This window comes from Microcebus murinus, chromosome 11 (assembly GCF_040939455.1).
Source record: "Microcebus murinus isolate Inina chromosome 11, M.murinus_Inina_mat1.0, whole genome shotgun sequence".
In the NCBI taxonomy this organism is placed as follows: Eukaryota; Metazoa; Chordata; class Mammalia; order Primates; family Cheirogaleidae; genus Microcebus; species Microcebus murinus.
Window position 1 is genome coordinate 68,957,501 of NC_134114.1, and position 13,384 is coordinate 68,970,884.

The 13,384-nt window shown below is 33.1% G+C and overlaps 1 long non-coding RNA gene across 6 annotated transcripts in view; it reads right to left on the bottom strand.

The window, feature by feature from the left end:
* The window catches only part of LOC105864140 (uncharacterized), a 133,039-nt gene that overhangs the window by 27,905 nt on the left and 91,750 nt on the right, over window positions 1-13,384 (bottom strand). For all 6 annotated transcript variants that reach the window (XR_012921712.1, XR_001150847.2, XR_012921713.1 and 3 more), the window contains one exon: window positions 9,463-9,589. This is a non-coding gene — a long non-coding RNA (uncharacterized LOC105864140). The remainder of the gene's footprint in view (window positions 1-9,462; window positions 9,590-13,384) is intronic.

Sequence of the window (13,384 nt, forward strand, 5' to 3'; positions counted from 1 at the left end):
AGGATAGCATTGAAAAAAAAAGAGCTTCATGAGCCATAGCTTCCTCTTTGTTGCAAGAATTAATTAAATAAAAAAGCCTTGTGCTTATAACATTATGCAGTGTACTGTAGATGCTCAACAAAAGGTAACTATAATTTTTGTAAGTTTTTTTATAACAGGTATTAGCAAATTATAATCTACCCATCACCTGTTTTTGTAAGTAAAGTTTTACTGGAACACAGCCACACTTATTTGTTTATGCATTGTCTCTGACTACTTCTGTGCTGCAATGAGAGAGCTGAGTAACAGAAAGAGTAATGACAGAGTTATAATATAACAGGGACCATATGACCCACAAAACCTAAAATATTTACTATCTGGCCCTTTGTAGAAAAGGTCTTCTGACCCTTACTTATAACACAAATTTCACTGCAACTTCTAAAATAATATGATCTCATTTTAGACCATTTAATAAACCCAATTAGCATTCCAGCCTTTCTGTTCATGGGGTCCAAAATCACCCGACAAGATAGAACAAAATTGTTTTAATAGTGTGTAAAAACTGAGAGAAATTTTAATAGTCTTTAGTGTACTCAAAATTTTGTCATGAAATGCACAAAAAGACAATGGCTGGTCTCATGGCTCTTCCTCCTCGTCTAGTCTCAACTGTGACTAGATATAGCTGGAAAAGTCTGATAAGGATGGGGATGTGAAAGAGTATGCGAAATCCAACTCTGTAACTACTGGTTAGCTTAAGTATAGTACTTGCATAGCTCTATTCTGGGCTTAATGAAAAAAGACAAGAGGGCAGGAAGTCAGATTTACTAGTCAGGATTCTCCAGAAAAACAGAACCAATAGGAGATAGATATGATTTATCATAAAAAATTGGTTCACATGATTATGGAGGATGACAAGTCCCAAGATCTATAGTTGGCCAGCTGGGCCCCAGGAGACTTGATGATATAGTTCCAATCCAAGTCCAAAGGCTGCAAACCAGGAGGGCCAATGATGTAAGTTCCAGTCCAAAAGCCAGCAGGCCTGAGACCCAAGAAGAACCTATGTTTCAGTTTGAGTCCCAACACAGGGAAAGACTAATGTTATAGCTCAAACAGGCAGGCAAAGGAGTTCTCTCTTACTCAGCTTTTTTGTTCTGTTTAGGTCTTAATCGATTGGCTGAAGCCCACCCATTAAGGAGGGCAATTTGCTTAACTAAGTCTACCAATGCAAATGTTAATCTCATCCAGAAATACTTTCACAGAGACACCCAGAATTAAGTCTGACCAAATGTCTGGGCACCCTGTGGCACAATCAAGTTGACACATAAAGTTAATAATCACAACAGATAGATAGATGCAAATCAAACTTTCTATCAAGTGCAAAATTTAGGATACTCACACATACAAGTAATATTCTATAAAGATTTCTTATTCCTACTGTATAGATGAATAAAAAAATTAGGGTTTTTAAATTATTTATATAAAATATCTAAGAAAGCAATTCTACAAACTAAAAAACTAGAATTCAATGTTAGAATCAGCACCTCCTAAAGTTACAAATACAAATATATAAATAAATTAATATATATTCAGAAGATAAAATTTATCCAAGGCTTCTTGAAAAGAACAGGTTATATGCTAGATCACATACTTTTCTTGAAGGCATCATAAAGAAAACAATATCAAAAACTTTCATTAGCACAAATAGAATTTATAAGTACCAATATATTCTTCTTTTCTCAACTAACACTCTAAACATTTCATACAACTCTAAGGCCTAGATGTAGATACAATGTAGATCATCTTACTTTACTCCTTCTTTACTCGAAAAACCCAGTACAAAATGTGTCTTAATCTTGTAAAATGCCAATACCAGACCATTTATTAATAATATGCTCCTAATGTTCACCTTCTAACATTTTTTACTAAACCTAATATTTCCTCACCTTTGAACACTTTAGAGATAACAGTAAGGTACTATGATTATAGAAACTACTCGTCTATAGACAATTTACTGTAAATATTACTACTTTATTTTTAAAATTCTCTTGTAAACCTCTCACTTTATAAAAGGCAAAGAGCAAGTGTCTTTACAGGATTACAACACTTTCTGCTCTATTGCTTCGAATCCAGCAGAATAAACACAAGTTAAGAAATTCTATTTCCAGAATCCTGTTCACATCACTGATTATTGTTTTGTATAAATAAGGAAATACCTATTAAAGCTGTGTACTAAGACCAAATATCAAATAGTTGGAGTGGAAGGTACCTAACGGAAACAATAACTTTTTTAAAATCCTTTGCCTTATCTCTGTTTATTATCAAAAAGGAATAAAAGATAAAATATCATGTCTATATTTCTGAGACACTAGTGTTTCAACTTGGAATTTCAGTAGATAGTTCTGATAGACTATTAGGAAGAGCTGTGAGTAGACGTTAGTCACTTCAGAAAACTTGCTTTATAGCATGTTGAGATTTGTTAAGCAACTTCTAAATACAAATGTTCATTTTCTAACTCTTTTCTGGCATTTTAAGTTAGGAATCGATGAGGATCATAAACATCTTGAACTTTTTAATATGTGAATTTAGTAAAATCCATAACATATTTGGTCAAAGCTCATCTTATTTCTCAAATTTTATACACAGGCATATTTCAAAAGCAATTTATTTCATGTGTTTCTAATTCATTTGAACTTTTCTTATCAAAAGTTTATTTTGTGAGAGTTAGTTTTTGTCCAAGGTGCCTTATGGGTATTAGTTTTATAATAGTTTGAAATGCTCTTATTTTGAAGAGAGAAAGTTACTCTGGAAACTTGTACCTCAAAATTACTAATTTGGTTCAAATGGAGTCTACATTCAGCAAAATATTTCCATACTCTCAATTATCCTGTCTTTAACATTTCTTATAACTCTCTAGGACCAAATACAGCTACAGCGTAACTAAATAACATACGGCACCATCACATAGGCTGCATTTCCAAAACTCTATTCTGTAGAACACAAGTGTCTCAAGGGAGGTTAAGAGGTGCTTGTGAGCAGAAAGTGGTTAGGAGTATTAGTCAAGTAAGTATGAAAAATGCTGAGTTAAAATCAAACAGATTTCTTTACTGCAAGAATTCTGAGAACTTTTACATACATAATGGATACTCAAGAGAGATAGGAAGTGGTGTTTCTCAAATTTATTCAACAATGAAACTCTTTTAACAAATCTCTTAACTTGTAGGATATTGATATTCTATTAAAAACAATTTGAAAATCTGATTTATATGGTCTCAAACACTAAGGAAGACATTGTGTTTATTATTATCCACCTGTTGTTGTCGATGCAATAATCTAGCAAACATTTTCAAAAGAGATGATAGTCTAGGTATTTTTAAAATATTCCTAGTTAAGGAAGAATTATTAATAATCCTGTTAGGAAGAAGTGGGAAATCTGAGTTTTAATTAGTATAATGACAATAACCTGGCAACCATATTGAAAGGACTAAGTCTAATTCACAAGGGTTTTTAGAGGAATGTTTTTGAAGAAAACTGACAGCTATTGAATTCTTGGTGAATTAAAAGTACACCGTATAGTCAGTTCTTGATTTATGACTACAACATATTTTAATTCTAAATTGGCTTTTCCCTACCACTGAGCACATTTCAGCTTTCCCTTTTTCCTACCAAGCACATGGTGTGTGCTCAACAAATAAAAAATGCTTTAAATATGAGTTAATCAGACATAATTTTGACATTGTTAAGCATACTTGAAGACAATGGGCCCACTATTTTGCTTATGGCTGATATTTCTGAAGGGAAGGGCTACATTGACATGTATGTACACAATTGTAAGGTAATTCTACTGTCCTTAGAATTACCTAAATCACATAATACATTCCAAAAATCACATAATACATTCCAAAAACCACTGGAAATTAATTTAGAATTATCTGAAGTTTTATGCAACGCATACTATTTTTTGTCTTTAGTTATAAAGATAACAGTCTGTATTAAGAAATATACTACATTTTAAAATAAATTACAGTGTGAAATTCTATAATTGTGTTAAAATGCATAGATATTTTTAGCAAAAGTATAAAAAATTATAATAACAGTTACTCTTACAGAACATTAACAAAAATCTTAAAACATTTTGACAAGGATTTTCACTTCCACCTATGAAGGATTAACTGCTATGGGAATTACCTTCCAATCATAAATACCTAGAAAACTGGATAAAACATATAAAACAAGGGTTTTAAGATACTGGATAATAGGCAACATAGAACTGTAATCCCTGTAAGAAGGAAAACAACCTAGTTGAACACTCCGATTGTCCCAGCTTATCACCTGGAAGGAAGCATTTTCCAGGCTTTAGAGCAGAGATTGGGAATCTAAACAGAGCCCAGCAGTCATAGTGAGCTCAGGAATCAGAGACAGAAGATTATCAGACAGGAGGTAGCTGAACAAAAGCGTCTGAAGATCTGCAAAGAGTCTCCTCTAATCTTTGGCTGAATATTCATCTGCATATGCATGAAATGAAATTCTTCAAGGCTGAGGAAAGAAACACCAGAAAGCAACACACCAAACACTTCCTATAGTTCACTCAGAGCTAAGAATAATTTCCTCTTGCCACAGTGGAGAGACCATATAATACAAGAGGTATCAATAGAGTTTGTAGTGATGCTAACTTAGCCTTAGACTAAGACTGCTCTGGAACACTTAACAAAGCCTAAAAGTAAACAATGAAAGAATAAAACTGATCTCAAGTAATTTAACTGAAGGCCAAAACAAAGCCCAATACTCTTTAAAGGAATAAAATAAAACCAACACCCAAAAACGTAAAATTCATAACGTCTAGCATCTGATCAAAAAAGATTACAAAGAAAGCAGGAAAATATGACCTGTAATCCAGAGAAAAACCAATCAATAGAAACGTGGAGAAAAAGAAATACACAGAATGACAGAGATGATACAATTAGCAGAAACAGACATTAAGACAACTATCATAAATATGTTCAAGAATGTAGTAGAAAACATGAATATGTTGAACAAATAAATGAAGACTTTTTTAAAGACCCACTAGAAATGAGAATTATAAAATCTGAAATGAAAATTACATTGGAGAAGATAAATAATGGCATAAAAGTGGCAGAAGAAAAGATTAGTGAACTTGAATAGATCGCAATAGAAATTATCCCAAATGAATCACAATTAGAAAAAAAATCCAAAAATGAATAATGTCTTAGTTACCTGTATGACAATATCATGGAGACTAATATACATGTAATTGGATTCCCAAGAGGAAAAAGAAAAAGAGAGAAAAATATTTGAGAAAATAATCACCATAAATTTTCTAAATTGGTGAAAAATATGAATCACAGATGCAAGAAGCTCAAGAAATTCTTAACAGAATAAACCTGAAGAAAACCACACATAAAATCATAATGACAATATAATAATATCACAACAAACCACAATATAATAAAACTGCTGTAATCAATAAAGAAAAAAATATTTAAAGCAGCAAGAGAAAAAGAGACACGTGTTACATATGAGAATAAAACCAAGAATGACAGAAGACTTCTCATCAAAAACTAGGCAAGTAAAAAGACAATAGTGGTCAGGGATTCGGGGAGCCTGGAAAATAAATGAATGAATAAATAAGACAATGGAGTTTTTCCAACATTTTCTTCTAGAATTCTTAAAGTTTCGTGCCTTAGGTTTAAGTCTGTTATCCATCATGAGTTGATTTTTTGTGAGAGGTGAGAGGTGCAGATCCTGTTTTAGTCTTCTATATATGCCTATCCAATTTTCCCAACACCATTTATAGGAATAGAGATTTTTTTCCCCAATGTATGTTTTTGTTTGCTTTGTCAAAGATCAGATAGCTATATGAGGATGGTTTTATGTTTGGGTTCGTAGTCCTGTTCCATTGGTCTATGTCTCTGTTCTAGTGCCAGTCCCACGCTGTTTTGGTTCCTATAGCCTTGTAGTATAGCTTAAAGCCTGGTAAATTGATGCCTCCCAATTTGTTCTTTTTGCTTAGGGTTGCTTTGGCTATATGGGGTCTTCTCTGGTTCCATACAATGCGTAGAATTATTTTTTCTAGATCTGCAAAAAATGATGTTGGTATTTTAATAGGGATTTCACTGAATCTGTAGATCACTTTGGGTAGTATAAACATTTTAACAATGTTGATTCTGCTGATCCATGAGCATGGTATGTTTTTCCATCTGTTTATGTCTTCTGCTATTTCCTTCCTCAATGTTTTGTAGTTTTCCCTGTAGAGGTCTTTCACCTTCTTAGTTAGATATATTCCTAGGTATTTTATTTTCTTTGTTGCTATTTTGAAAGGTATTGAGTCCTTGATTTGGTTCTCAGCTTGACTGTTGCTGGCATATATGAATGCTACAGATTTATGTACATTGTTTGTTGGAAAAACTCTTATAGACATCAGGCTAGGCAAAGAATTTATGAAGAAGACCCCAAAAGTAATCATAGCAACAACAAAAGTAAATAAATGGGACCCGATCAAATTAAAATGCTTCTGCAAATCCAAACAATCACTAGAGTGAACAACCTACAGAATGGGAGAAAATAATTTACATGCTATACATCCAAGAAACGGCTAATAACCAGAATCTATATAAAATTCAGGAAAATTAGCAAGAAAAAATCAAACAAACCCATTAAAAAGTGGGCAAAGGATATTAATAGAAACTTTTCAAAAGAAGATAGACTGCCAAAAAACATACAAAAAAATACTCAACATCTCTAATCATCATGGAAATATAAATCAAAACTACAATGAGATATCATTTAATTCCAGTAAGATTGGCTTTTATCATAAAGTCCCAAAACAACAAATATTGGCATGGATACAGAGATATAGGAACACTCATACACTGCTGGTGGGACTGTAAATTTGTACAACCTCTATGGAAAGTAATATAGAGATACCTAAAAGAACTAAGAGTATACCTATCATTTGATCCAGCAATCCCCCTATTAGGTATCTACTCAAAGGAAAAAAAGACATTCTATAAAAAAAGACATCTGTACTTAAATGTTTATAGCAGCACAATTCACAATTGCAAAAGATGTGAAAACAACCCAGGTGCCCATCAATATATGAGTAGATTAATTAAATGCGGTATATTTATGCCATAGAGTACTACTCAGCCATAGAAAAAATTATGAACTACCTATTGTATTATCCTGGCTGGGATACTGGAGCCCATTCTTCTAAGTGAATTATCACAAGAATGAAAATAAGCACCACATGTAGTCACCATTAAATTGGTACTAATTGATCAACACTAATGTACACATATGGGAAGTAACATTCATATGGTGTTGGGCAGGTGGGATGGGCAAGGAGAGGCTGAATAAATTCACACCTAATGGATGTGGTACGCACTGTCTAAGTGATGGGCACACTTGTTGGGTGGTGCAAAGGCAAGTTATATAACCAAAGCATTTGTACCCCTATAATGCTCTGAAATAAAAGAAATAATAAGATAAATAAAATAAAATAAATAAAAATTTTAAAACACTAAAAAAAAGACAATGGAGTGATAATCTTTAAAGTACTGAAAGAAGAAACAAACAAAAAACACATTCTATACCCAAAAAACATCTTTAAAAAATGAAGGCAAGGTGGGGCACAGTGACTCAGGCTTATAATCCTAGCACTCTGGGAGGCCAAGGTATGCGGATTGCTTGAGGCCAGGTGTTCAAGACTATATTGAGTGAAAGGAACACCCCCATCTCTACAAAAAAAAAAAAAAAAAAAAACAGAAAAATTAGCCAGGCATAATGGAGCACACCTTTAGTCCCAGCACTCAGGAGGCTGAGGCAGGAGGATTGCTTAAGCCCAAGATATGAGGTTTCAGAGAGCTATGATGACACCACTGCACTCTAGCCTTGGCAACAGAATGAGACTCTGCCTCAAAAAAAAAAAAAAAAAGGCAAAATAAAGACCCTTTCCAGACAGATAAATACTGAGAGAAATGGAAGCTATCAGACTGTCACTATAAGAAATGTTAAAGTAAGTTTTTTTCCGGGGGAAGATAGAAATTATACCAGAGGGAAATGTAACTCTACACAAAGGAGTGAAAATGGTAAATATGGGACTAAAAATAATAATATTTTTTTCTCATATTTTAATCTCCTTAAAAGATACCTGACTATTTAAGGGAAAAGCAATTACAATGTATTGTAGGCTTTTATGATACAATAAAAAATATATATATTTGGTCTCTGCCCTCAGTTTCCGAGACAGACCCATTAAAACCTTTGCAGCTAGGGGTGCTAGGAGAATCTTTTGTTCTAATATTTACTCCAGTTCCTGAGACAGAGCTCCCAAGACCCTCATAATTTCCTGAATGATAGAGCGTCTGACACAGAACCCCTAAATCCATTGGAACAACTCTCGCTCTAATGAGCCAACTCTTGGTGGGCTCCTGGACAGCCATAGGATAGGGGTGGTTGCCAGGGGAACGAACCATGTGTTGGAACTTTTAGCCTCACCCCCAACCTCCAGGGAGTGGAGAAGGGCTAAAGGTCCAGCTGATCACCCATAGCCAATGATTTAACCAGTCATGCCTACATAGTGAAGCCTCCATGAAAATCCCTGAACTATGGGGATCGGAGAGCTCCTTAACTACTTGAACACGTGGAGGTGCCTGGAGAGTGGTATGCCCTGAGATGCCATGGAAGCTCTGTGCCTCATTGTACACACCTTGTCCTAGGCTTCCCTTCCATCTAACTGTTCTTCTGTATCCTTTGTAATATCCTTTATAATGAATGGGCAAATGAGAGTAAAGTGTTTCCCTGAGTTCTGTGAGCCATTCCAACAAGTTAATCAAACCCATGGAATGGGGTCATGGGAAGCATCAATCGATAGCTGGTTGGTCAGAAGTACAGATCACAGTCTGGGACTCATGACTGGCATCAGAAGCAGGGTGCAGTCTCGTGGGACTGAGCCCTTAACCTATGAGATTCACTGTTATCTTCAGGTGGATAGTGTCAGAATTGAGTTAAATTATAAAACACCCAGTTGGTGGCCAGTGAAGGATTGCTTGTTGTATGGGGGAAAATCCCACACACATCGTGGTGACCAGAGTTGAAGTATTCAATATTTTGTTGAATATATAAGAGAAGGAAAAAACAGTTTGTTTTTTCTTTTACAGGTCCACAAAATATGAGGTAAAATGTATGATAATAGCATTATTGTAAGGTTCATATCCTTTATGTAAAGTGGTATAATATTATTGAAAGGTATACACTGTGATACGTTAAAGATGTATATTTTAAACCCCAGAGCTATCACTAGAAAACTAAAACAAACAGATACATAGCTAGTAAGTCAACAGAAGAGGAGACAAATAGGAAAAAAATAGCAAGATGATAGATTTAAATTCAGCCATATCAACAATAGCATTACAGACTGCCAGACTGGATTTAAAATGAAGGAAAAACAAAAAGCAAAGGACATACCAGGCATGGTGGCACACGTGTAGTCTCAGCTAGTCAGGAGCTGAGGTAGGAGGATTACTTGAACCCAGGGGATCTCTTGTGCTTAGGAGTTCAAGTCCAACATGGGCAACATAGTTAGACCCCATCTCTAAAAAAAAAAAAAAAAAAAAAAGGGAAAAACAATTATAAATATAAAGACACAAATAGGTTAAAAGTAAAAAGTGCAAAGTAGATATGCCATATAAACACTAATCAAAAGACAGTTGGAGAGTCTATATTGAAATCAGATGAGTTAGACTTCAGATCAAGGAATATTACCAGAGATCAAAAGGAACATTTCATTATGATAAAGGAGTTGCCATATCAGGAACACAAAACAATCCTAAATGTGTGTGCACTTACCAACATAACTTTGAAATACCCAGAGAAAAATTGATAGATCTGGAAAAGAATTAGACAACTCTGTAATTATATCTAGAGATTGCAACACTTCTTTTTCAGTCATTGGATAGAACACATACACAGAAAATCACTAAGGCTTATCAACACCATCAACCAACTTGACCTAATTAACATGTATAAAATGGTACAACAAACAACAGTAGAATATATAGTCTTTTCAAGTATATATGAAATATACACCAAAATGGATCATATATTGGGCCATTTAAAAAGTCTCAATAAATTTAAAAGGATTGATATGCAAAGTAAGTTCTCCAACCACAATAGAATTAAAACTAGAAATCAATAACAATAAAATATCTGGAACACTTCAAATATTTGGAAATTGAACAACACACTTCTAAATAACCAATGGGTCAAAAAATAAATTGTAAGAGAAATTAGAAAATATTTTCAATTGAATGAAAATGAAAACACATCATGTCAATATCGGTGGATGCAGCTGACTTAGTACTTACAGGATAATTTATAGCTTTAAGTGTTTATATTAGAAAAAATTACTCAATGGTCTAAGCTTCCACATTAAGAAACGAGAAAAAAAAAGAGAAAATTAAACCTTAAATTTGCAGATGGGTGGAAATAATAAATATAAGAGTAGAAGGCAGTAAAATAGAAGAAGGACAAACAATTGAGAAAAAATCAATGAAATAAAAAGCTGGATCTTTAAAAAACAGATTCTTGCATGAAGGCTGTGGGGGAACAAAAGAAAGAAAGACAAAAAAGGGAAAGGATACAAACTACCAGTGATAGAAATGGAAGATGAGATATCACAAGAGATATTATGGAGAGTAAAACAACAATAATGAGAGAAAACCATGAATTATTTTATGCCATTAAGTCTGACAACCTAGATGAAATTAACAAATTCCTTGAAAGCCACAAATTACTAAGTAGCCCTATATTTTTTTAAACTTTTCAACAAACAAAACTTCAGGTTCATATGGCTTCACTGATGAATGCTTCCAAACATCTAAGGTATAAATAATATCAACTCTACATAAACTGTTCCAGAAAATGTAAACAAACTCTCCAGAACTCATTCCATAAAGACAGATGATGATGTTGCAAAAAAAACCACAAATCAATATCCATCATAAATGAGACAGAAAAATAGAATTAATTTAATAGAATTTTAGTAAATTGGATCCCATAATGCATAAAAAGGATAATACATACTGATCAGGTGGAGTTTATCCCACAAATACAAGGTGGTACATTCAAACATTATCAATATAATTCATCATACTAAAAAAATAAATAAATAAATGCACACCACATTCAAAAGGTAACCTCAAAAGATACAGAGAAAGCATTTTTACATGTAAAATTTAACTTTTGAAAAATCAATGTAATTAATTGATGTTAACATATTAGACATGTATATATATTTTTAAAAGCTGGGAAGAGTCTATACACACACACGATCGTCTCAAAAGATGCAGAGAAAGCATTTGACAAAATTTAACACCCATTCATAATAAACTCTCAACAAACTAGAAATAAAAAAGGGCTTCTTCAAAAATAAAAAACATACAGCCAATGTCGTATATATGGAAAAAGATTGAATGCTTTTCCCCTAAGACTGGAACAAAGCAAGGACACATGCTCTAACCACTTCTATTCAACACTGTACTGCAAGTCCTAGGAAATAACAACAGGCATACAGATTGGAAAGGAAAAATTAAAACTGTACTTTTGATAGCTGACATGATTATTTATGATTATTCCTGTGTAAGGAATCCACAACAAAGCAAAACAAAATAACAAAACCTATCAAAACTAATAAATGAGTTTAGCAAGGTCATACAATTCAAAGTCTATAGGCAAAAATCAATTGTATTTCTATGTTCTAACAACAAATGAGTGGAAATTAAAATTCAAAAAGCCATTTACAATAGCAACAAAAAAACTGGAAATAATTGGGAATAAGTTTAACAAAATGTGTGCAAGATCTGTACAATGAAAACTATAAAACATTACTGATAAAAATTAAAGAAGACCTACATACATGAAGAAATGTACTACGTTTACGGATTAGAAGATCCAATACTTTTTAAGATGTCAATTCTCCCCTAATTAATCTATTGATGTGATACAACTCCAATCAAAATCCAAGTAAGGCTTTTTGTAGAAATTGGCATACTTATTCTAAAATTTATATAAAAATACACAAAATAACTTAGTATACCTAAAACAACTTTTTTTAATTTTTAATTTTAAAAGGAATTTTCAAAAACTTCATGTAAATTTTGAAATAGAAAGAGGACTTGCTATCTGATTTCAGGACTTAAGATATCAGAATCAAAGATAGTGAGATACTGGGGCCAGGCGCGGTGGCTCACGCCTGTAATCCTAGCACTCTGGGAGGCGGAGCCGGATGGATTGCTCGAGGTCAGGAGTTCAAAACCAGCCTGAGCAAGAGAGAGACCCTGTCTCTACTATAAATAGAAACAAATTAATTGGCCAACTAATATATATAGGAAAAATCAGCCCGGCATGGTGGTACATGCCTGTAGTCCCAGCTACTCAGGAGGCTGAGGCAGAAGGATTGTCCATGGCAATCAATCTAGCCTGGGCAACAAAGTGAGACTCTGTCTCAAAAAAAACAAAAAAAAATAGTGTGATACTGGCTTAAAGAAAGATATATAGATTAATGGTACAGAATAGAATTGTGAATATACCTATGATAAACTGATTTTCAACAAATCCACCAGATTAATGTAGTAGAGAAAGAGCGGTCTCTTTAACAAAAAGAGTGAGAACAAGTAGATATCCACCTGCAAAAAAAAATGAAATTCTACCCTTACTTCACACTTTATATAAAAAATTAACTCAGAAATGGATCATAGGTTTAAATGTCTTAAATGTAAGAGCAAAAACCATAAAACTTCTAGAAGAAAACATGAGAAAACCTTTGTGACCTGGAGTTCTAGTGATAGGACACAAAAGCCATAAACCATAAAAACAAAAAAAATCAGCAAATTGGCCTTCATCAAATTAAAAGCTTTTGCTTTACAAAAACCTTTTGAGAAAATGAAAACTTAAACCACAGAGGGAGAGAAAATATTCGCAAAAGGTGTATCTGATAAAGAACTTGTATCCACAATACATAAGAGCATTTATAACTCAAAAATAAGAAAATAACTCAATTTTTTTAAATACACAAAAGCTTTAAACAGATAATTCTCCAAAAAAAAAAGATATGCACATGGAAAATAAGCATATGAAAAAATGCTCAATATCATTAATCATTAGGAATATGCAAATTAAAACCACAATGAGATATAACTAGATATATTCACTAGAGTGACTAAAATAAAATATTAATGCCACCAAATAATAGCATGACTGTGGGGCAATTGAATTTTCATACATTATTGATAAAAATGTAAAATTATACACTTTGAAAAATAATTTGAATTATATATCTTAAATTACTGAATTTAATTTCATGTAATTTATACCTCAATAAAGCTGATTT